The sequence below is a fragment of the Arvicola amphibius genome, chromosome 2, assembly GCF_903992535.2.
Source record: "Arvicola amphibius chromosome 2, mArvAmp1.2, whole genome shotgun sequence".
NCBI classification, from domain to species: domain Eukaryota; kingdom Metazoa; phylum Chordata; class Mammalia; order Rodentia; family Cricetidae; genus Arvicola; species Arvicola amphibius.
The window spans coordinates 124754925-124777952 of NC_052048.2; the positions used below are offsets into that span (position 1 = coordinate 124754925).

At 36.5% G+C, this 23028-nt stretch overlaps 1 long non-coding RNA gene across 1 annotated transcript; it reads right to left on the reverse strand.

The window, feature by feature from the left end:
* Window positions 1-499: 499 nt before the first annotated feature.
* On the reverse strand, window positions 500-22798 carry LOC119808352. Its single transcript, XR_005284422.1, has 3 exons — window positions 22395-22798; window positions 22095-22172; window positions 500-671 (listed from the first exon to the last, which is right to left on the reverse strand). It is a non-coding gene; the product is annotated as an uncharacterized LOC119808352 (long non-coding RNA).
* Window positions 22799-23028: the final 230 nt, after the last annotated feature.

The following is a 23028-nucleotide window of genomic DNA, read 5'->3' on the forward strand; positions in this document are numbered from 1 at the left end:
TATTCTCTTCAAAATATGTTTCATGGACAATAAAAGCAAAACAACATCTGTAAGACCAAGTAGTATCTAAAGTATAAGGGAAACACTCCTTCATCATTATAAAATTCTACAACCAGAATTAGTGTTGTCAATGAAATAATAAAGTTCTTAATATTGCTATGTTCTCTATTATTTCCACAGTAGCAGTTTAAAAATGTCTCTCTGAAAACTGTCAAGGTAAAAAAGAGTAATGTTTTACTTCCTCAGGAGGGGTATTAATGGTCCAAGACTGAATTAAACTGTAATTGTTCTTATTTCTTGAAGCTTTTCCACAGGATTCTGTTTGTTGCTTGTGTTATTTTTGTTTGTTTGTTTGTTGTTTTGTTTTGTTTTATGCATTGCAATTTCATTAGAGAGACAGGATTTGGAGAGCTTCAATGAATCTTAGATACTATTTAACTAACATCACAAGGAGTTAGTAAATGAATAACAATGCTCTATGAACACTTCTCACCCTCCTGTTGCCACTGTCTTTCCTCTCTTCTTATTTATCAATTTGATGCATTTCCCTTGAATCCCAGCCTCTTGACATCTCCTTTCCTCCAGATTAGGTTTGAATTGCCATGTAGTTTCCAGTGTTTGAAAACTATTCCTGGTGTCACTGAAATGTGTGCCTTCACAACCCAAAGCAGCTGCCAAAAAAATTACAATTTGGTGAGGAATGTGATTAATAGATTCTTATTTATCACAAGTGTTCTTTATCTAATACCGACCCTTTTTCATTTGAGTGACAACACACACATTGAAGTCCTTATGTCCAAGCTGATCTAAGGAATAAATGTGAGGCTTAAAATATTCACTATTTTTCCATCATTATCAGCAAATTATTTTAATCTTTTCTGCTTTTATAATCCACTGTTTTAAAAATCACATCAAACATAGTGATCAAAAATTACAACTAAGGAATTGCTAGCATTTTTCTGTTTTAATAAGGCTTAGATATAGTTAAAGTCATTTGATCATTAGGGAGTTTAAAACATGATCTATCAAAATAAAGTTGTTCTACCAAAATTTACAGAGAATGTAATTAATACTTTCAAGAATATGATTAAATCTATTCTCACTAGTTATTTAATGTATATGTGCCATATCTTTGCACAAATTTTGAACATTTTGTCATATTATTTAAATTCATTTCAAAGAAATTGGAATTACATCTCTTTTCTTCATCCCTTTCCTCCCTTCAACCCCTCACAAATACCCTCTTCCAAATCCAACAAGCCCTTCCCATTCTCAAACTTATAATTTCGTTTTTATAACTATAATAAAACATGTATTCATATATACATACATATATGTATGCAAAATAATTTAAGTAAACCTTGTCTGTATTTTTGTTTGTTTTGTTTTCTTTTCTCACAGAAGAAAGGACAGAAAGACTATGAAAGCCATAATTCCTGTAGTTCTGTGATAAAACAGTCTCTCCTAAAAAATGACTGTATTATATAAAGTGTAGTAATAAGAACATATTTTTTTAAAAAAATATGTTTTGTGCTTTCAGTTTCCTTTTGAAATATTATCATTTGGTATGTTTTGATCATATTCTTTCTCCTTTCCCAGCTCTTCCCAGAGTCCCATTAACCCAAGTTCATGGTCTTTTGCTTTCTTAAAAACAAATAAACAAATATACACAAACACAAACCAAAGCAGAAGCGATCTGTTTCATGTCCAGCAATTGTTGCTGAGCCCTTTGTCCCAAAGTGTCTTTGATACAGCCAGGGTCACTCCATTGAAGAAAACGGGTTTCCTCCTTCCTGGCAGTTAACAATGGCAGATAGCTCTTTGGTTAGGGTAGAGACTTTGTTCCCACTTTCCTTACTTTTTGCTGTGATTTTGTTTGTTTTTGACTAGTTATATAAAGCAATGTGAATACTGTAATAAAGTTGAATTTCCATCAAGTGGGAAATGCACACAATGCCTACCCTTCCCCTGTCCACTTTATTTCTTGTGGACTGAGATTCATCTGGTATGACTCTGAATTCTCCTCAACTAAAAACCATGCACTACACATGTAAAGATTAGTAGTAAAAGATCAGTATTAGAATTGAGAGGAAGAAATTTTTCGGGAGCAAATACACAGCTTTGAAGAAAAATGCATATTCTCCAACTGCTTTGACAGCTCCTTAACTTCTTTTTATATTGATTGTTTTAACTATGCATTTTAACTTCTTGCTTGAACAGAGAACCAGAAGAATGTTTTGCTTTGGGGCTCACTGAAGCAGAATACATCAGACATCAAAACAGAAGTTTTTCATCATTTTAATCATGTTCTATTTAGTATTATAGACTTAGAATTTGTAAGGATTTATCAATTGAATGAAAGGAAATGAGGAGGTAAGTTTTCATTTGATGAAAATAGCCACACGTCATGTGCCTTATTAGATGGTTCATTGTGAGTTAATTTGTATTCAATTTTTAAGTGAAGGTAATTTGGAAAGATAGTCTTCCATACTCAAGAGCAGTTGCTTCCATGACATGAATGATTACTCACATCCACAGACAGTTTCCCATTATCCATTTTCCTCATTTCTGTTCAAACCAGACCTGCACTCTATTCGAGTCTAATTTTACACTGTCTAATTTCAATAGGCCCCAGAACTTGAAATTAGGTAATTTTGTCTACCAAATTGATTGCTTTATGCCTTTCCAATTTCTCAGTATATGTGTTGGTACCTTCAGAGCCACATTTGATCCTCTCCTTCTTTGCTATTGTCATATTTTTATTCAACAACTCACTAACTATACCTACTTTATATTATTTGAGTGTAGCATTATGATGTGCATGTGTGTGTGTGTGTGTGTTTATGCACATGCACGTGCGTGTGAGTGTGTTCAAATGTATGAAGGTGAATGTTTTGGGACATGCAAGTGTGTGCATGTGCATCTGGGGCCCAATCTTTTTTTTTTTTTTTAGTTATAATATTTGTATCTATTTTATCTTTTTTTTATTAAAGATTTCCATCTCTTCTTTCCTTCCCTCCCCTCCCTTCCACCCATAACCCCACTCCCTCCTTCTCTAGGCCAAAGAGCCATCAGGGTTCCCTTCACTATGTTAAGTCCAAGGTCCTCCCAGCTCCCCCTAAGTCCAGGAAGGTGAGCAACCAAACTGACACGGCACACAGTGAGCCCGTCCATGCTGTAGAGTTCATGTTCATTGCCGTTGTCCTTGGTTTCTCAGTCCTCCTCCGACGTCAGCCACATTCAGAGAGTCCGGTTTGGTCGTCTGTTCCATCAGTCCCATTCCAACTGGACTTGGTGGTCTCCCGTTAGATCTGTCCCACCGTCTCAATGGGTAAACGCACTCTTCACGGTCCTGACTTCCTTGCTCATAATCTCCCTCCTTTTGCTCCTCATCGGGACCTTGGGATCTCAGTCCGGTGCTCCTATGTGGGGCTCTGTCATTTTCTCCATCCAGTGCCAGGTGAAGGTTCTATGGTGATATGCAAAATATTCATGAGTATGGCAATAGGATCTGTACATTTCTGGCACCCTCTCCTCAGCTGCCCAAGGACCTAGCTGGGGGTATATTCCTGGACACCTGGGAACCCCTCTAGAGTCAAGTCTCTGCCAACCCTAGAATGGCTCCCTTAACTAAGATATATAATGCCTTGTTCCCATATCCACTTTTCCTATATCCCAACCATCCTATTCCCCCGAGCTCTTCCCATCCTCCACTTCACACTTTTCTCTCCACATTCCCCCCTCCCCCCATCCCACCCCACCCCCATGTTCCCATTTTTTGTCCGGCAATCTTGTCTACTTCCAGTATCCAGGAGGATAACTATATGTTTTTCTTTGGGTTCACCTTCATATATAGCTTCTCTAGGATTTTTTACGAATTATAGGCTCGATGTCCTTTATTTATGGCTAGAAACCAATTATGAGTGAGTACATCCCATGTTCATCTTTTTGGGCCTGGGTTACCTCACTCAGGATGGTGTTTTCTATTTCCATCCATTTGCATGCAAAATTCAAGATGCCATTGTTTTTTACTGCCGAGTAGTACTCTAATATGTATATATTCCACACTTTCTTCATCCATTCTTCCACTGAAGGGCATCTAGGTTGTTTCCAGGTTCTGGCTATTACAAATAATGCTGCTATAAACATAGTTGAGCAAATGCTTTTGTAATGTGATTGGGCATCTCTTGGGTAAATTCCCAAGAGTGGGCTTGCTCGGTCCTGGGGTAGGTTGATCACAAATTTCCTGAGAAACCTCCACACTGCTTTCCAAAGTGGTTGCACAAGTTTGCATTCCCACCAGAAATAGATGAGTGTACCCCTTACTCCACATTCTCTCCAGCAAAGGCTATCATTGATGTTTTTGATTTTAGCCAATCTGACAGGTGTAAGATGGTATCTCAACGTTGTTTTGATTTGCATTTCCCTGATTGCTAAGGAGGTTGAGCATACCCTTAAGTGTCTTTTGGCCATTCGAACTTCTTCTGTTGAGAATTCTCTGTTCAGTTCAGTGCCCCATTTTTTAAATGGGTTCATTAGCATTTTAAAGTCTAGTCTCTTGAGTTCCTTATATATTTTGGAGATCAGACCTTTGTCTGTTGCGGGGTTGGTGAAGATCTTTTCCCAGTCAGTAGGCTGCCTTTTTGTCTTACAGTGACAGTGTCCTTTGCTTTACAGAAGCTGCTCAGCTTCAGGAGGTCCCATTTATTCAATGATGCCCTTAATGTCTGTGCTGCTGGGGCTATACGTAGGAAGCGGTCTTAGGTTGTAGAGTACTTCCCACTTTCTCCTCTAACAGGTTCAGTGTGTTCAGATTGATATTGAGGTCTTTAATCTATTTGGACTTGAGTTTTGTGCATGGTGATAGACACGGATCTACTTTCATTCTTCTACAGGTTAACATCCAGTTATGCCAGCACCATTTGTTGAAGATGCTTTCTTTCTTCCATTGTGTGCTTTTAGCTCCTTTATCAAAAATCAGGTGTTCATAGGTTTGTGGGTTAAGATCTGGGTCTTCTATTCGATTCCATTGGTCGACTTCTCTATTTTTATGCTGGGGCCCAAACTTGATGTAAGGTGTCTTCTTGCATCACAGTTCAACTTGTACATTGGGGCCAGATTCTCTCCTTAAGCTCCCTATAGGTAGTATAGGTAATTATCTTGTCCTGGGGATCCCCTGGCTCACATACTGCTAATGTGGGCAGGCCACCATACCCCGATAGCACTCATATAGATCCTGCAGATCAGAACCCTAGTTCTCATGCTTGGGCCATAAATATTCTTCCTGCTAAAGTCACCTCCTCAGGCTTTTACATAATAATTCTATTTTCAGCTTTTGTTTTATTTATTGTACAAATGTTATATTTATTCTACTCCATTACACCCAATTTTCTCTAGCGGTATATTCTCACAATCAGTTTGCCTTCTCTTAAAATATAGGATGGATATCACGACCTTCTTCCTCAAGATTTTCCAGTGTCAACTCATTGACTACGAAATACAGTTGTAAGTACTCTAAAGGTCCTCAATATCCTGTAATAGCTACAATAGCCTGTAATAAAACCTCTGGATTCAGACATAAAAAACAAGCAAGCAAAATAGAAACTTTTCCTGCAGTCTTCAAAATAATCTTGAATGCATTTTGTTTTTAATCTAACTTTATCTGAAATCAAATTACATCACTTTCTCTCTTCCTTTTTCTTCCTTCCAGCCCTCCTAATTACCTTTCTTCCAACCTCACCTGTGCCCCAGTCAAGAAAATAACCTCTTTTTCATTGGTTATTATTGTTACATAAATATATGTGTCTGTATATGTGTGAAAAATCTGCATAAATACAACTATCTGAGTCTGGTTTTGTTGATGGTGTGTATATGGTTTCAGGGCTCACCACTCAGCACTGGAAATCCAATAAGGATTGGGAGAGGCTAATTCTCCAGAACTCATTATCTGCCTCTCGTTCTTTATCTAGGATTTGGAACTGAAAAATTTTCCCTTTAATGTTAACATGCCTGTTGATATTGTCATTGCTTTTTTTCCAGTTTGTGCAACCAAGACTAGGAAAAATTGCTTTATAGTGACTTCCTAGTGTTCTGGCTCTTGTAGTTTTCCCATGCACTCTGCCAAAATGTTCCCTGAGCCATGGACGCAGGTGTTATGATGCAGATGTATCTACTGAGGCTAGGCTCCAATGATAACTTGATTTCTGCAGTATGTCCTGTTCTGTTCTTCCGAGGCTTTCTGTGTTTGATATAAAGAGAGGTTTCTTTGATGATGAGTGGTAGCTACACTTGTACCTGAGCTAGGCCCATCAGATGAGAAAGAAAATGTGATATTTGTCTTTCTGAGTGTGAGTTACCTTACTTAATATAGTCTTGTCTAGGTCTACTCACTTTTCATGATTTTATTTTTCTCTGTAGCTGCATATTATTTCATTGTGCATACACACTGCATTTTCATTACCCATTTATCTGTTGAAGGACATAGCCTTGCAATTTTTACAAACTCAGTGCATTTGGTCACTTACATCTGCACTGATCCTCTCTTCATCATCTTCATCACCTCTTACACAGTTTCTCCAAACTAACAGAGTTGGTTGTGTATAAAATATAACATGATTGATTTGTATTGTGATACAGATATATATGTTTATATGCATATTTGTAAAGTGTTCTTTGAATTTACTTTGATGTGTTATTTCTTCTTCCACACTGATAAGTGAACTGCATCTTCAGAGTACTAATTTTCTAACTGGAAGGCTTTGCATCCTTTCTATGTCCAATTTACCTTCCCCAACTGAACATGGCTCAGACATGAGGACTGGTGTGCTGAAAACTGTGCAAGATTCCATTAGAACAAATGACCTAATTCTCCCCACAAAATATCATATAGGATGAATCCATACATATTGATTAGAAACGTATACAGGGAAAGAGCCACAATCTTAGAGCACAGAGCCACAGTTCTTAAAAAAATATGTATGTATGTATGTATGTATGTATGTATTTGCATGTATGTTTGCTTGCATGAGTTTAGTGCTCCAAATGTGAAAGAGCCCTTGGAAGCCAGAAGAGGGCATTAGATTTCCTAGAATTGGATCTGCAGGTTATTGTAAGTGGTTATGTGGATGATGAGAACCAAACCCGGCTTCTGTGCAGGAGCAATAAGCGCTCTTAACTGCTGAGCCATTTATCCAGCCCCTGAATTATAACCAGCCCCCTGAAACACATCCAAAGAATTCACAACCATCATTATTAATAAAGTTTTAAACATATGGACACAGTGTTTCTATGAGTGAACCAGCAGCCCAAAGAGTGGGCTACAAGAGAAGTTTTTCTGCATACTTCTTTTTTATTAGAATATGCTGTATTTCAGTTCCTGATATAGCTAGTAAATAGAAATATCCTCGAGTTCCAATAATAAACTTGCTCAGGTAGAGGAACTGGTGGCAGTCAGAATCTGGAGGCTTTTAAAACGCTGAATGAAGCAAATAAGAAGAACTAAAACGATTTAAGTTCTGAACAATGCAAATGAGATATGTTAGCCTGAGGCCTGGCGTACACAAAAGTATAGGCTTCATTTAAGGGTCAATTGTGGAGGTTTCGAATAATTATATTAGCTGCAGATCAAACCATTACAAAAAAATCAAGAAAACCAAATAACTCTAAATGAGGCCCCATGCTGGAAAGGGTTTCAATGTAACACTGCAGGAAATGGAACCACTAAAGAAACAAACAAGCCAAAAACATATACAATTCAATTCTGTTTCAGAATCTTCAAAAGTAAAATTATAACAACTAGAAGTTCTTAACTCACATCACAGATTTAATGGTGTCTAACATAGAAGGCACTGTCTAAAAAGGATAGATTTAAAAGTTTGGAATGATGTCTGATGTTTACAAGGTCAGCAGAAACATTTGACAAGAGTATTCTAGGCCACTGAATACTCTCTGGTACCAGATTTGTGGTGGATGTTAGCCTATACCTAAATGTTCCTTCACCTATATGATTTCTGTACTACACCGCAGCTAATTCTACTCAGCTAGTGCTTGGCAGAAGATATCTATGTGGATAGAGATAATATATTCATTTTTGGTAGTGGGTCCATATATACTATAATCCCCATTGCTATCTGACTGTTGTTACCAACTGCATGTGATCATTATTAATAACAATTTACAAAGTGGTAACACTGATAAACATTAAAAATGCAAATATGGAATCTTATCAAGGTTATCTTACTAAAATTATTCATTTTTTATAATCTGAAATAATTATTATTTTTATAGCAAGTGAATAAAACTTTACTTTTCAACATTAATATGAATCAAATCTATACCTCTATTAAAATCTTATCTTATGTAAGGAAAAGTATCAATTTCATATATACTAGATTCTTAGAAGGAGCCATTGGGAGGCATATAATAGTCCTGCGAACAAAAAGGAATAAGTATTTTTTATTGTAATTACCATTTCTAGTATCTCTTTATCTCTATATAAATCTGACAAGTCTGTGTTGTCTCTGATTTTGTGGATTTTAATTTAGTCCTAGCCTTTGATGATAGTATGTATGGATCAAGTCCTCTGTTCCTGCTATGGAAGCCCTACAGATTTGGGAACTCTTGGATCTCAAAACAGAAAGGAACCATAAATTGTACTGTGAGCAGTGAAGTATCAAAAGTAAGTGTGACTCCAACATCAATTCAAAATAATACTCTCCTTTTGAATTCCATTAGAAAGAGAGAATTGTTGCCCCATGCTGGGAATGCAGGTGTTGAAGCAGATATTTGGATGCCACATTCATGTAAATGAAGACTTTTAAAAAATGGTAGTTGCCAAAAAGATCATACAAATAGGATTTTGTAGAAGAGGCTGGTTTGGGAAACCTTCAGAGCGGTTGTTTGATTTAAATGGTAGCCAGAAAAAAAAATTACTATTTGATAAACAATGGACAACTTAGATGTGTAAAAGAAAACAAGAGCTTCACAAGGTATTATTTATTAAAATAAAATTATTTTATTTTGCCTATGAATACATGAATGACTGAAAACTATGCATATAGTCCAATTTAACCACAGGAAATAGCAGTAAGATGGTACCTCCTCTACAATTGTTTTTATTAATATGGCCATCTGTAGATTATTGTAAAGCCAGTAAGATTTTTATGGATGCAGTGATCCCAGTGGAATCTAAACATTAAGATAAAAGGATAATATTTACTTATTGCTTTCATGGTTTATCTAAGTGAGACAATGTGGGAGAATACAGAGGAGAAATGTAGTCAACAAAAGGAACACTTGTTACAAAAGTAACAATATCAGATAATACAGTTTTCCTATTCATTATCTAGGTTCATTTCCTCCCCATAGTAAGTCAAGAGAGAATCAAAATCGATTTTCCTAATTTTGTTTACTTTCATCTCTCTTTTTGGTTTAGACAGGATTGTGATTAATTATATAACTTGTCAAAGAATGCAATCAGTTCCTGATTTTCCTACCTGCTTTCGAAGTGTCTCCCTAAACTCCACATTAGAATGTAAATTGGCCTTCCAACCACTGCTATTTTCTTTATAGACTTTTGCCTGAAGCTTTCTTTAAATCTAAGTTTTCTACAGAGCCAGGTTACTTGTGGGAATGCTATCCACTTTAATATGGTATTTGGCCTTTCTTCTATAATGAAAACATTTATTATTTAGTATGCAGCTCTATACGCTGTTAAATTATCATAAGTGTGCAATGCTAAGGTGCATTATGATGAAAAGTCATTTTTGAAGCAATATTTTTCGTGAGTTCTGAGCTCTGTACATATTTCAAATATAATAGTTTACACAACCCACCACATGAGAATTGAAGCTAGGAAAGATTGAGAGGTAGCAAAACAATTTAATGTTTTGTAATTATGGTTGATGAAGAAATGTGTTGATCAGATTTTTTTTAAAAAACAAAACAAAACAGACAACTGCCTGTTTGGAAAAAAAAAATCAAATCCAAGAATGTAAAACAAAATCCTTTCTGCAATTTGTTCTTTCCTGTATTGACACAACAGCAACTATGAGTTAAGAAAGACATTAGGAGAGAGGAATTACATTCTAAAAGTGCCGCAAGATCATAAAAATAATGTCATTATGAAAAGAACCAAACCAGGAGTAAAAGCATTGAGGGTGTTGTGAACACCAACTATCACATAGCTACTCATGAAATCGGAAATGAAATGAATCCTTGAACTCAGTGTATCAATTGGAACCGAAGAGAAAAATCATATCTCAGTAATTATCAGGAATGTGCTGTCTTGGACTATGAAGCACCATAATAGGATTGTTGTCAGGCTGTGAAATGAGAAGGTGTTGAAAATATAAAGCACCATTGCATTGGGCAATTCCATTCTCGCTGCAATCTATGACCCGATTTCACAGTGTTGATGAAAAGGTGATACGTAATGCATATTTTCCTGAATTTGTACTTAGGTTAAATGTAGAGAGTTAAAGAATTTTTGACCTTGCATTGTGTTGGCATGCTGTCTTTGGGTGATAAATGAAAGCCATTCATGAAGTAGTAAGGTGTCTGGGAAATGTATTAGCTCACATTCGTGAAAAGGTAAGAAATGTTTTTCTTGTGAAATAAAAGGTACCTATGAAATGGGATAGTGATGATTTGGAGTTAATGAGGATTTTAAGAAGCCACTGAGCTGGACCAATGTAGAACATTTTGTAAGCTGTCAAACTGACAATGAACTCTTGATCAAGAGAATAATGAAGAATTTAACATACCTAAGAAATTAAGCTGCAGAAAGTCTTTGTGCTTTGTAGGTTGGATATAAAAGCTGATCTTGATGCAAATAGTAAGGCATAGAATTCTTTGGTTTGCTAGCATAGGTGAAATTAAAATAAAAGTCAAAGTGACATTCAATAGTCTTGTTGTTGTACCAGGATTTTACTTGACCTATTATTCTAGCAAATACTATTCTCATAAGGCTATTCCTGGGTTTAAGTAGAAAATATTGCTGTCTCATGAGAATAAAAAGAGTCTATTTAAATGTGCTGGGGACCTAGTTGTGGTCTCAGAATATCTATTAAGAATTTCCCTTTAACTTTTAACCTTCCAGTTGGAAAGGTGTTTAATGACCCTTAAGCTTCTGCATCTAAATACATTCTTCCTCTACTTATCCTCACCAGTTTGTCTTCATTCTATTCCTAATTCCATGTTAACCTGTCCTATGGTGTTTATGAGAGTTGCACAATAAGGACATGTTGAATAAAATATTTATACACTGAAAAAATATGCAGTATACTACAATATAGATCATTTCTTCAATTATTTTGTCTATAGAGTCCATGTTACACTTTTTATTATTATGAATAAAAATTTTTGTTTGGATTTGGTTTTTATCATCAATTTAAGTCTAACTTTCCCAGAATACTTCAAATAAAATTCATAGCAGCATATTTTATCTTAATAAATATGTGTGGCTTATTTTTTTTCCTATGCATTGCTGAAACAATTCCTGGACTATGTTAGGTAGGCCCTCTTCTCTCTAGTTCATGTGCCTTCCCCACCAGTCTATGCACAGATAATGAAGACATTGATATTATCTGTCTCACACTGGAAGATATTTATTAGTGTAAAATGTATAGCATTTAAATTAGTGATTATACCCAAACACAAGAAAAGAAGAAGAAGAAATTTTAGATTAGCCTTCATGAACCTTAAGAACCATGGAAATGACAATGCTTTGTAGGTTTTTTTACTTTGTTCTTTCTTCCATCATGTAATAATATCACTTATATTTTCTAAAATATCTGATTAAGATGTCATCACAAAACCCACAAAAAAATCATACCTATCACTCTATTACTATGAAACTCAAGGATGATTTTATATAATAAATTACAAGTATAATTTTATTTCTATATTTTTGTGCTAATTCTCAGCCTGCTACTTTCTGAATGACCAAGGAAAGGCTATAGGAAGCTCTAAAATATTTTTCCCTCTAAATTTACACTTTTTCTTAAATTTTACCTACTCTATCTTCTTTACAGTTATCTTGGTTGCCCAGTGAATGAGTTAAGATGAACTGGTGGTGTGTGACCAGAGGAAATAGGAAATATTAGTCTTCCTCGTGATGTGTGTCTGGGACCCTCTAGGACAAAAGATGGCTACCACTCCACAACTTCACCACCACCTGGATGGTCAGCAGGGTTGAGAAGCAATGCCAGGCATCCGACCTTTGTGTTCTGTTTTCTGTATTCGGTGCTTAAATTCATTCCTTTTGTCACCATATACTTTCACTTGTTTTCACTCACTTCTACCACACTGATGCAAATGAACAAAACTTAGAAAACAGCATTTAAAAAGAATGGGTAAAAAGGCACAGCCAGATTTTGAAGAACACTTCACTTATCATTTCTCCCCTTTGTTACTTTTTCACAGAACTTGTGAACTGAAACTCACTATCTCCCAAAAAGCCTATGAAATTCCATGTCCATCCCTGGACCAGTCGGGAAATGAGCCCAGGGACACCATTCATTCTAGCTAACTGGTTCACATTGTGGTCACTGATGCAGCTCCCTGGATTTCATTTCTGAATAGAACCAGCCAATTCTTTGTTAGTTAAGCTCTCCTGGTTGACTGAGTACCACAGTAATATTTCCCAAAGATGTTCAGAGAGGAATTGAAAGGGCTCAGAGTAGGAAAAAGCAAATAAAATCACTGAGCAGTGACAGATGAGTAATCCCAAGTCTGATTGCTTGCCCATATTTAAATGATGAAATGGAAAATTCTCAATTTCCTCACAATGCAGTTCCTTCCTGGGGCCCACAAATCCAAAAGCAGCCTAAGAATCATGCTGTAGCTGCAAATCCATAGGTCAAAGAGAGTTGTAGTTCTTTGAATACTTGATATCTCATCCTTTTTAATAAGTTGAGTTTTATTTTTGAAGCATGTACATTCTAAGTCAAATTGTATCCACATTTCTCAGTACATGATAGAAAATAAGCAATGAATGGCTAAGTAAAATAATTTTTTAAGTTCTTTACATCTTTGACAGGTATAGCAGAACACACTGATCCCAGTACTAAACTGCCAAGAAAGGAAGATACCCTGCATTACTAAATAAGACTGTTTCAAAATCCAAACACAAAGCAACAAACAAACAATGTCCAATCTGACATGTTTTTATGATAAATTCTCATAAACAGTTGGGATCTCAAAATAATTGTACCTAACTTGTCATCCAATTCTAATTCATTTTAAAGGCAACTTGCAAGAAATTTTAATCTTTGATTACTCCTTTCATATCAAGAAATCCATTTTTAAGATTAGACAGCTCATGTATAAATAATACAGTCGTGCACGTGCATGCACACCTTTGTTTGATTTTAGAAAGAAGTGAATCAGCATAAAAATATGGATAACACTGTTTTGCTAATCCTCCTCAATCTGCCAAGGTAAACAGACTGTCATACTGGCCTTAATTAATTAGTTGCAAAACAACAATAAAATAAGTGGCATTCTTATATTTTTTTTCTTCAAATTCTTTCCCCAGAATGGCTTCCTAGAAGAAAACATGAATACAAATTTTATGGAAATACTTCAGTTCATATTTGTGGAACTAACACAAGTGTGACTACACAAAACTACAGTTTGCTTTTCTTTTTAATGTTAATTTTGTACCATTAGAGGTAAGGGTTCAGAAAGATATGTTTATCAATGCTGGCTCAAAAAAGGTTTACCTTATTTGTTCTTTTGAATCACAGAGTGATTGTATCACTGTCTACTCATTTCACAATCTAGGCGTTTCCATGGTTTCCATGAAGTTTCCAAACAATGGCAGCTTGAGTATTGCTCGGCAAGTCTGTACATTCAATTCTGTAGATATAGATGTCAAATTTCTTGGCTAAGAGTACTCTCGGTTTTACTCAAAATTGTGAAAATCCTTCTAAAATACATGTTGTAAAGAGTATTTCTCCTAACAGTATATAGAAGTACTGATAATCTCTCATTTTCTCCTATAATTAGCAATTTATAATTTTTTTCACTTGTGTGGGTGTGAGATAGCGTGTCTCTGTAATCTCTTATACTTAACACTAAAATGAACATTGTTCATATATTTATTTCTATATGACTTTCTGCTTATGTGAAATGACTTTACATATGCCATGTTTACATTGACCTGTGCAATCTTATTGATTAAATGAGATTCAGTCTCTGTGTTTGGATATTAACCACTTCTCAGCAAAAGTGGTCCAAGTGACACTTTGCCATCTTCTGTAATACTTGCTTGGAATTTGAGTGTAGAGCTTTTAGAAATAAATTGACTTTATTATTTATAGTGGAATCTATTTTTTTATCTCTGTGTGTTGTCCCATCATTTTGTATTTCAAGAAATTGTTTTGTTCTAAAATCCTAAATAAATGCACATATATTTTATTTATTGTTGTTGTAAATTTTATTCTGCATACTTAATATGAAGTTTTAAAAATAATAATTAGTTTTTTCAATTTTTATGTAGATAACAAAACTACCCTACACAAATATATCCATGTGGTAATAACCAATGATTAAAGTCTTAAGAGATGAGGAGCCATTGAGCTGTGGACACACACACACACACACACACACACACACACATACACACACGGAGCAAGTTGAAACAGACAATTGTGACACCAAATCCTTTGGTAAAAGACACTGAATAAAATAAATAGTCCAAATCTGCTTGTGATTTTATGTTCTGGAGCCCTGTTCGGTAGGAGCAAGCCATAAAGCGCTTTCTAGGTACCTGTTTCGATGCATAGCACGTTAGCCTCAACCCCATCATGGTCCACTTCTTCCAAGGAGAAGAAAGAGGAGGACACTTACAAGTTCTCCAAGTTGGCAGGACTGGAGAATAAAGGAGTACCTGTGCAGCCTGCTGCTCTGTCAGTCCCTGTAGACTCTCAGTTTTGCCAAATCCAAGAGCAAACCTTGGCATCTTCAGACCTAATTGGCATCTCACCCTCAGGGATTTTTATTAAATTTTCTACTTTGCTGACATATTTGAACAGTGTTGGCAGCAGGGTTTGAAAGGGAGCTTTAATCTCATGAAGCTGATGAAACAGTGTCATGTTTAGACAAAGTGTCTGTCACAGCATTCAGAACGATACAACAGAAGAGTCGGGTGCCAGTGTGGGGCTGCCTCTAGGGTTTCCAACTGTAGCTTTCGCACGTTCTCATCTGCATGCCCACAAATCTAGCTGCTATTTATTTATATACTTGTTATTTGAACGAAAGTTTTCCTTATAAATATTGTCTTGATTGAAATATTTAAAGGTTTCTACATATTTCACAACAGTATAAGAAGCTCTGATATTTCAGCAGCAATTTCTGTATTATGTAGTTTTATTACTGTCAGATCCAGACTTTCTTTGTCTGAATTTCAAAAGCCTCCTGAAATATAACAGTCATATCTGTCAAATACCTGGTTTCACTTAAGGATCAATGGCTTAACAGCTCATGCCTGGCATTTTGTTTCCAGTGCCCATGAGTGTTTAATTGCTAGCTACTAACTTTATTGAAGTCGCTAATATATAATATTGTTATTGCAAAATAAGACAAGGATATATGTCTGTAGATGTGTGGCTCTTGTCATAATTACCAACAGAAAATGTCACTTTTGTTTCTTCTATTCATAAAGGTTTGTCTTGCTTTATTTTCACTTTGTAATACATTTGTAATAATAGAGAATCTTAAAATATATCCAAAAAAGTAAGCTAAATCTTGTAAACAGAAAGCTACCACAGCAGCAAAATGGACTGAAGTATGTATGCATGCCTGCATCCATGTACTCTCCAACCATCCATCCATCCATCCATCCATCCATCCATCTATTTAATATATATGTATATATATATATGTATATATATATATATATATACATATATATTAGGAATCAGTTAATCCGATTGTGTTACTGTGTAGCAAGAAGGTACAAAGATGTGTGTTATATTTTTTCTATGGCACGATCGAATCTGCAATGTGAGGAAGCATAGAACATTTTAGGGACTGCCGAGCTATTCAATTTCAGAAACGTAATTGGATTTATCTACAGAATTGGAAAATAGAGGCTTTACACATAAATGTGTGAGGGTAGTTTTCAAATACTAGATTAAAGAATTCAGATTTTGTTGAAAGAGTGATAGGAACTCTGCAGGGTTTTAGAGTGCAGAAGATCTTATTCCTTAAAAGATCAAGTTGGCTACTTTTTGGGAACTTGATTGTGGGGTGAGGCAGTAAAGAGAAAGAAAAACCATAGGATTCAGTGAAAAGAACTCTAATAAACAAGTGTCATAGGAAGATCATTTTAGCAAAAGTTAAACCATAGATGTCACACAGATTGAGAAAGAATAATGCAACAGGTAAAATTATAACTGTTTAGTTCTCAACCACTGACTGCTAGGCACCAGACTACTTACATTTAAATTTCCCTCCCTCTCTGTATTATCCATGGAACAGGAAGTTATCTCTGATGCAGTATTTTATCTCCATATTTGTAAATATGTAAAATAAGCATAACAATAAGGATAATAAGAGTTAGCTACATTAAAGATCATTGTATAGATAACAGCTGGATTAAACTAGTCCCTGCAACAAGGTTTCCTTCCCTCATGTAAATTCAGTGGTGTGGATATTTCTGTTTCTTGGTTAAGGGTGCTTGGTGCTCTATTTCGTAAGTGCTGGAGTTCAGAATGGCCAATGATATAATAAGCAGTGGTCCCACAAACACCTGAAACTCTACCCATAGGAATCTGATGGCCTCTTCTGACATCCATACATAAGAAGCACACAGACTCACATAGATACACAGGACCTTCAGCCCCAGATATACAGGGGAAAAGGGAAAAAGAAGAATCTTTCAAAGTGAAGCAGAACAGTGAAAGAGTATGTCAAGCTGCCTGTGGCAGCACATTTAACATGGTAGCAAATGGGCCTGAGTCATCTTGTGATTTTGGAGAACATCTCTTGAGCTGTAGAAACAGAATATGAGCACCTCTAAGCCAGGAATCTTACAGCGCAGTTTTCAGACTTTGAGCCTTTAATTTTAGAGTTTCCGAATTGTTAAACAATTAGCATAAAGGCTGCACTCATAAGATCTGCTGGCAACTTCAAGCTTTGACACTCAATCCCTATCATGTGATCATAATTGGTTGGGAATAGGATAAAATCATCGACTCTAGTACAGGCATATTGACACTATTTTACTTGTAGAAGTTCTTTTATGGAGATAAACAAAGCATGGTATACCCACAAGTGAAATTCTGATGTGCTTTTTCCTTTCTGTGTCTAATCTTAAAAAAAAAAAACAAAAAAAAAAAACCACACAACTTCAAAAAAGCTATTCTAATTTAGTTGCCCACCCCCTTGGTGCTTTGTCCCCCCCCCACATACACATGCAACCTCTTCACAATCTTGAATGCACAGTCTCAGTTATGTGAATCTTCTTGGAGAGTTTGCTTTTCCAAATAAATTCATGGGAGAATGAGGGTTATAACAAGAGATACCTAAATAGGACACTTATCAAACAATAATTCAAAGTCAAAAAGCAGGGCATTATTTTAGGAGAAACTGATGTATCTAGGTGCTTTCTGAAAACTTGTAATCACGGCAGAGGCAGAACATATTTTCTGGGACTCCACTGCTATTCAGCACAGTAAATGGCCTGTAGTAAGTTGGAAGGAGGAAGCCACTCAACCCTGTAGATTCCTGAGGCCTGTACAGACACAGTCTCAGGGCCTGGCAGCCTTACCTCCAGTCTTTTAGGATCAAGCCAAGCCTATGTTCAAGGGATAATTAGCACCATCAGAAACGTTCTCAGCTGAAAGCAACACACTCATCTGCTGCTTTAATTTAACTTTCTTTGGGGCCTGGCTGACTGAATGACAAAGTTCTATTTTTATTATTTTTGACAGATCAGTCTTAAGGTTTGTTTCTCTGGGGAAATTTATATACCTAGTTTAAGTTTAATTGCTTAACTTTGTATTAAAGCTGCCAGACAGCGTGAAAGCAACACTACTGAAAATGTTCTATTGTTTGGGCTTAAAAAGTGATGCCTTTAGCTCCTCTTTCTTTGTCTCCTCCCTCCCTGCTCTCTCCTTCCTCCCCCTCATTCCTTCCCCATCCCTCTTAGCTTCTTTCTCTCTTATCTTTTATTTCTTCATTTTTTTATTACAAATCCCTCATTGTCTTACTCTTGTGACCTCTTTTCATCATTGAGATATATTATCGGTGTGTTTTATGGATTATACTATGGGATTTCAGTACATATATACAATGGATAGTAAGCAAGTCAGGGTTATAACAGCAATTCCAACGCATTGAACATTAATCATTTTTATGTGTTGGAAATTTAACACTTTTATCATTATTTTGAGATATAACAAACCCTTTTCCAAGGCCTAAAGATACCAGTCATTTGTACCCATTTGTACCCATGCCTGTTTTAGAGCCATCTTACAAACTGAACTCAGGTATTTATTTTCTTAGTGATTTATTGAGCCTACATTTTAAAGAAGTATAGATATTTTTTAATCTCCTTAAATGAGCGTATCATTTTTCTCCTCTCCAGTTTCTGTGAAGTCATGCTGAGCAGTGTTTAGTGGTACACATTGTAATGGTCTGCTCTGTACCTTTAAGAGAAAAGACATGCCCACTCCCCCCCCACCCCATTTGTCCCTCTGCCAAGGCAAGCGGATCTTCAGCTTCCAGCCTGAGTCCCTTCCCTTTTCTGTCTCCCTCTCACAAAGGCAGCTTCTCTCTCTCCCTTCTCCCCACTTCTCTTCTCCGCACCCATTGCTCTCTGCCATCTCCCCTTCTCCCCTTCCCTTCCATAACCCACTAAATAAATATCCAACAACTCTGCATGGTGTACCTCTCCATGTCTCTGTCTGTCACCTGCCTCGTGGTTCCTTGCCTGGGACCAGCTGCCTTTGGAGACCTTTGGTATGGTCTCATGGTGTGCCCATCTGCCTGTCTCTTCTCATGGGACTGGCTGCCCCATCAAGGTCTCTCACCCCCCACGTGGCTCCATGCCTGGGACTCACTGCCCCTCGTCACCCACTGCAGCCACTTGGGAAACTACGTAGTCCCTGCCAGGGACTGCCTGCTCTGGCATCCACAGCCTGCCGCCTGCCATCACTTTGGGGACCTTCTGCCCACTGCTGCCACTCGGGGATCCACAGCATTTTGCTTTTACCATTAAACACATTTTCAGTGTTTCAGAATTTACTTAAATTTTTCATGTATGCCTTATCTGTCTCTAAGTTTAATCTGATTCCATTACTTTTATCATTGCTAATATTCTTGCTAGCACACATTAGAAAATCATAATGTCACATAAGTGACAATGGAAGAGATGTGTTAGATGCTTAAAATAATTGCTTTTTAAAGCTTTCCTACTTCATTTTATTTTAAGCCAAGAATAAAAGTTATAAAGATGGACAATATTGGCCAATGTATTCCACAAACTTTGGGGCTGAAGCAGAGTCCTTGCAATAAGTGAAGAGCTGGAATCTAGTCTCTGTCTTTGGGATGGCATAAATAGCAAGTATACAGAAGACAAGACAGATAGGCACATCACTCTTTGGAGCCGAGACTTAAAGGCAAGTCTCAGGTAGAGGAAGGTCTGACAACATACAGATGGTGACCCAAAAGTGAAATATATGCTTTTCTAGCTATGAGCACTTGCAATGATTTTAAACAGGGATTGAAATCCAAATACCACGAACATATAAGTTCAAATTCCCAGAGCCCATGGGAAAGTTGGACATGATTACACACTCCTCATATACACAAAAAAGGAAGAGTATCTTTTAAATGTAACTTTGTTCAACAGAGTTGTTTATGTGTATTATTTCTTTAATCAAGGAAATTAAGTCACTTAAATCATGTTTCCTCCCACTGTTATCAGCTGAGAGTTTTTAATCACATGGATTATGTTACATGTACCGTTTTGTTTATAACTTACTTATTTTCATTGATTTTTGATTTCCTTAATGGAATTTCCAGCTAGCTTGTTATTTCTATCACAGATCATCAATTGTTTTCTTGTTATGAGAAAGTGCTAGTACATGGAAATAAGTCTTCATTATTTCAGCCACACAGGGAGGCCCGGAGCTGTTTTGGGATCTGTGTCTGTGTTGATATCAGCCCTCATCAAAGAGCAACATATCTGGACCATAGAGGAGATTCTGAATGAAGCGATCTTTCATGTCAATGCTTCCTTCTGATGTTCTTGCTGTTGTCTTTATTCTGCTCACCTTCCTCAATATAGGTGATGGATAGGCATTATAGTACTCTTCTCTCAACTTGCCATACCCCATGATGTAGAAGGAGCAAATATGAAGTTACAATTTTACTTTCGGCTTTCAGTATATAATACAGTGAGTATTTGTGTTTGATTTAATTGTTAGAATCTTAGTTAGTCTTTATTTTCCAAATAAAATGTTTTCTGTAATATGAGATTATACATTTCTTTCTCTTTCAGTCAAAAGATACAGCAGATACAACCAGCATGACTTGATAATATATAATCCCTAATTCCATAATAAATGGACAATATGATACATGTATATAAAGACAACTTTATACAAATAAGTTGAAGGGAATTAAATTTCGGCTTTAGTCATAAAATGGGATTTTAAAGATACTTTTCTTGTAGTTTCATTTTAGAAACATGCATAAAAGCCCTTTGTGGAGCCATAGTGCGATGTTACAAGTCTTGGTTTGTAGTAATGTTTTTTTCTACATCCCCTGCTTGACTATTATTTCCTTTCTCATATCTCTCTATTGTCTTCTACAGCATTCCATTAAATGTTAATCTTATTTTCTTTCCTCATTTGCATCACGGGAACCATGAGCGCTATCTAGATTAGCATCTCTATGCCATAGCTAGTCCAGCATACAAAAAACTGGATGCATTTTGTAAGCTTGCTTTTTTCTGTATGGATTATATAAGACACCCAGCAGTATATCAAAGCAAAAGTCCAAAGCACTGACTTCACTCGATTAACTGTATTTTGGTTTATTTTTGTTATTATTTTTTTCTGCTGCATGTATACATCAGAGGGTGCTGTGGAAAATTGTTAAACACCCTTCAAATAGTTCTCTCCATCTAGACTCTTCTCATCCACGCAACAGACACTTTGTCATCTAATAACTGATGGAGGACTCTCAATAGTTAATAAAGAAACTGCCTTGGCTTTTTGATAGGGAAGGATTTAGATAAGTGGAGTATACAGAACAGAATGCTGGGAAGGAGGGAAGTTAGTCAGATGCCTCAAGCAGTCACCATGACTCTCCTCTCTGAGATGGAAGCAGGCTAGAATCTTCCTGGTAAGCCACCCCTCGTGGTGCTACACAGATTACTAAATATGGGTTAATCAAAATGTGAGAGTTAGCCATTAAGAGGCTAGAGCTAATGGGCCAGGCAGTGTTTAAATGAATACTGTTTGTGTGTTGTTATTTCTGGGGCTAAGCTAGCTATGCGGGAGCTGGGTGGGATGAAAAGCAGGCCTGCCCACAGCTCATCACTACAAATAACAATAAAAAGGCATTACCATCTTTGTCATAGGAATTTATATTCTATTGGAGACATGAAGAGGGGATAGCCTATTAATGAGAAGCATGGTTCTGAAGAACCACATATGATATAAGATAAAACAGAGAACAAAGAATAGAATGTGGATACTTAACTATAATAATCCAGGAACATCATTTGGAGCTAAGATCCAGACAAGTAGAAAATGAAATTAAATGTTTCTTCATCATAATATGAATTAAGCATTGTAAAGCAGGATTCGTGGAAGATATAGAATTCAGTTTGCCTTTCAGCCAATCCCTTCCACATTTAGTTGTGTTCTATTACCTTTCAGTTTTCCACTGAATGAAACCTGAGGTGGACTCATTTCTAAGGGGGGAATGTAATCACCTATCACAAGTCGCTATTCACAAGTGTCCTGCCTAAAGAACTAATGATTTCTAATTTCTAGACACAAATAGTTAACAGGCATGTACAGTTTCCTACATAGATACCCCAACAATTTACTCAAAAGTGGCCATGTGCTTACCTCATTTTTTTTCTTGCTCTGCTTTTTCTTCATTTTTAGTGTAATCAAGCTTGTAATGTCTCCAGTGTCCAAATACAACTGGAAAGAAGAGAAGATATTTAAGAGTCTCACTAACTGGTAAACTCCAGAAATGTATCTGTTCTCTCTGAACCAGGTTAGTATCTGAACACTGAGTCTCTCTCTCTCTCTCTCTCTCTCTCTCTCTCTCGTCACTCTTTCCCTTTTATTGAAAATCTTGATCCATTCAATATATCCTGATTGTAGTTTTCTCTCCTTCGACTCCTCCCATTTCCTCCTCACCTCATTTGCCTTCTGGATCCACTCCTTTTCTGTGTCTCATTAGAAAATAACAGTGCCTTATCTGGTCATCAGCAGAGAGATGTCCTTCTGTGACAGCAGGTGGAAACTTGTAGCAAGATTTCTTGTCAAACTATTTTTGGATCACCAACCCCAAAATAATGACACAGAGAATTTTATTAATTATAAAAGCTTGGCCTTTAACTTAGGCTTGTCTCAACTAACTCTTATACCTTAACTAACACACCTACATTCTGCCACAGGCTGAGTTACCTCTTCTTAGTACAGCATGCCTGATTTGCTTCAAGTCTGCTGGTGAAATTGTACACCTAGCTTCCTCCTCCCTGTTTCTTTCTGCTTGGAATTTCCTCCTATATCTCCTTCCTAGGTTTTGACCATTTAGCTCTTTATTAAACAAATCACAGCAATACATATTCATCATATTCATACAATGTGCAAATGTCCCACAGCAGAAATGGATGCAGAGGCCCACAGCCCTACATTGCACTCACAGAGAGTTTAAATCTGAGATTTCCATCAAATCCTTCCCTTCAGAGCTCAGGATAATCTGAGAAAGACAAGGCAGAAAGAATTTCAGAGTCAGAGGGGATGGAGGACACCAGAACAATGCCCTCTA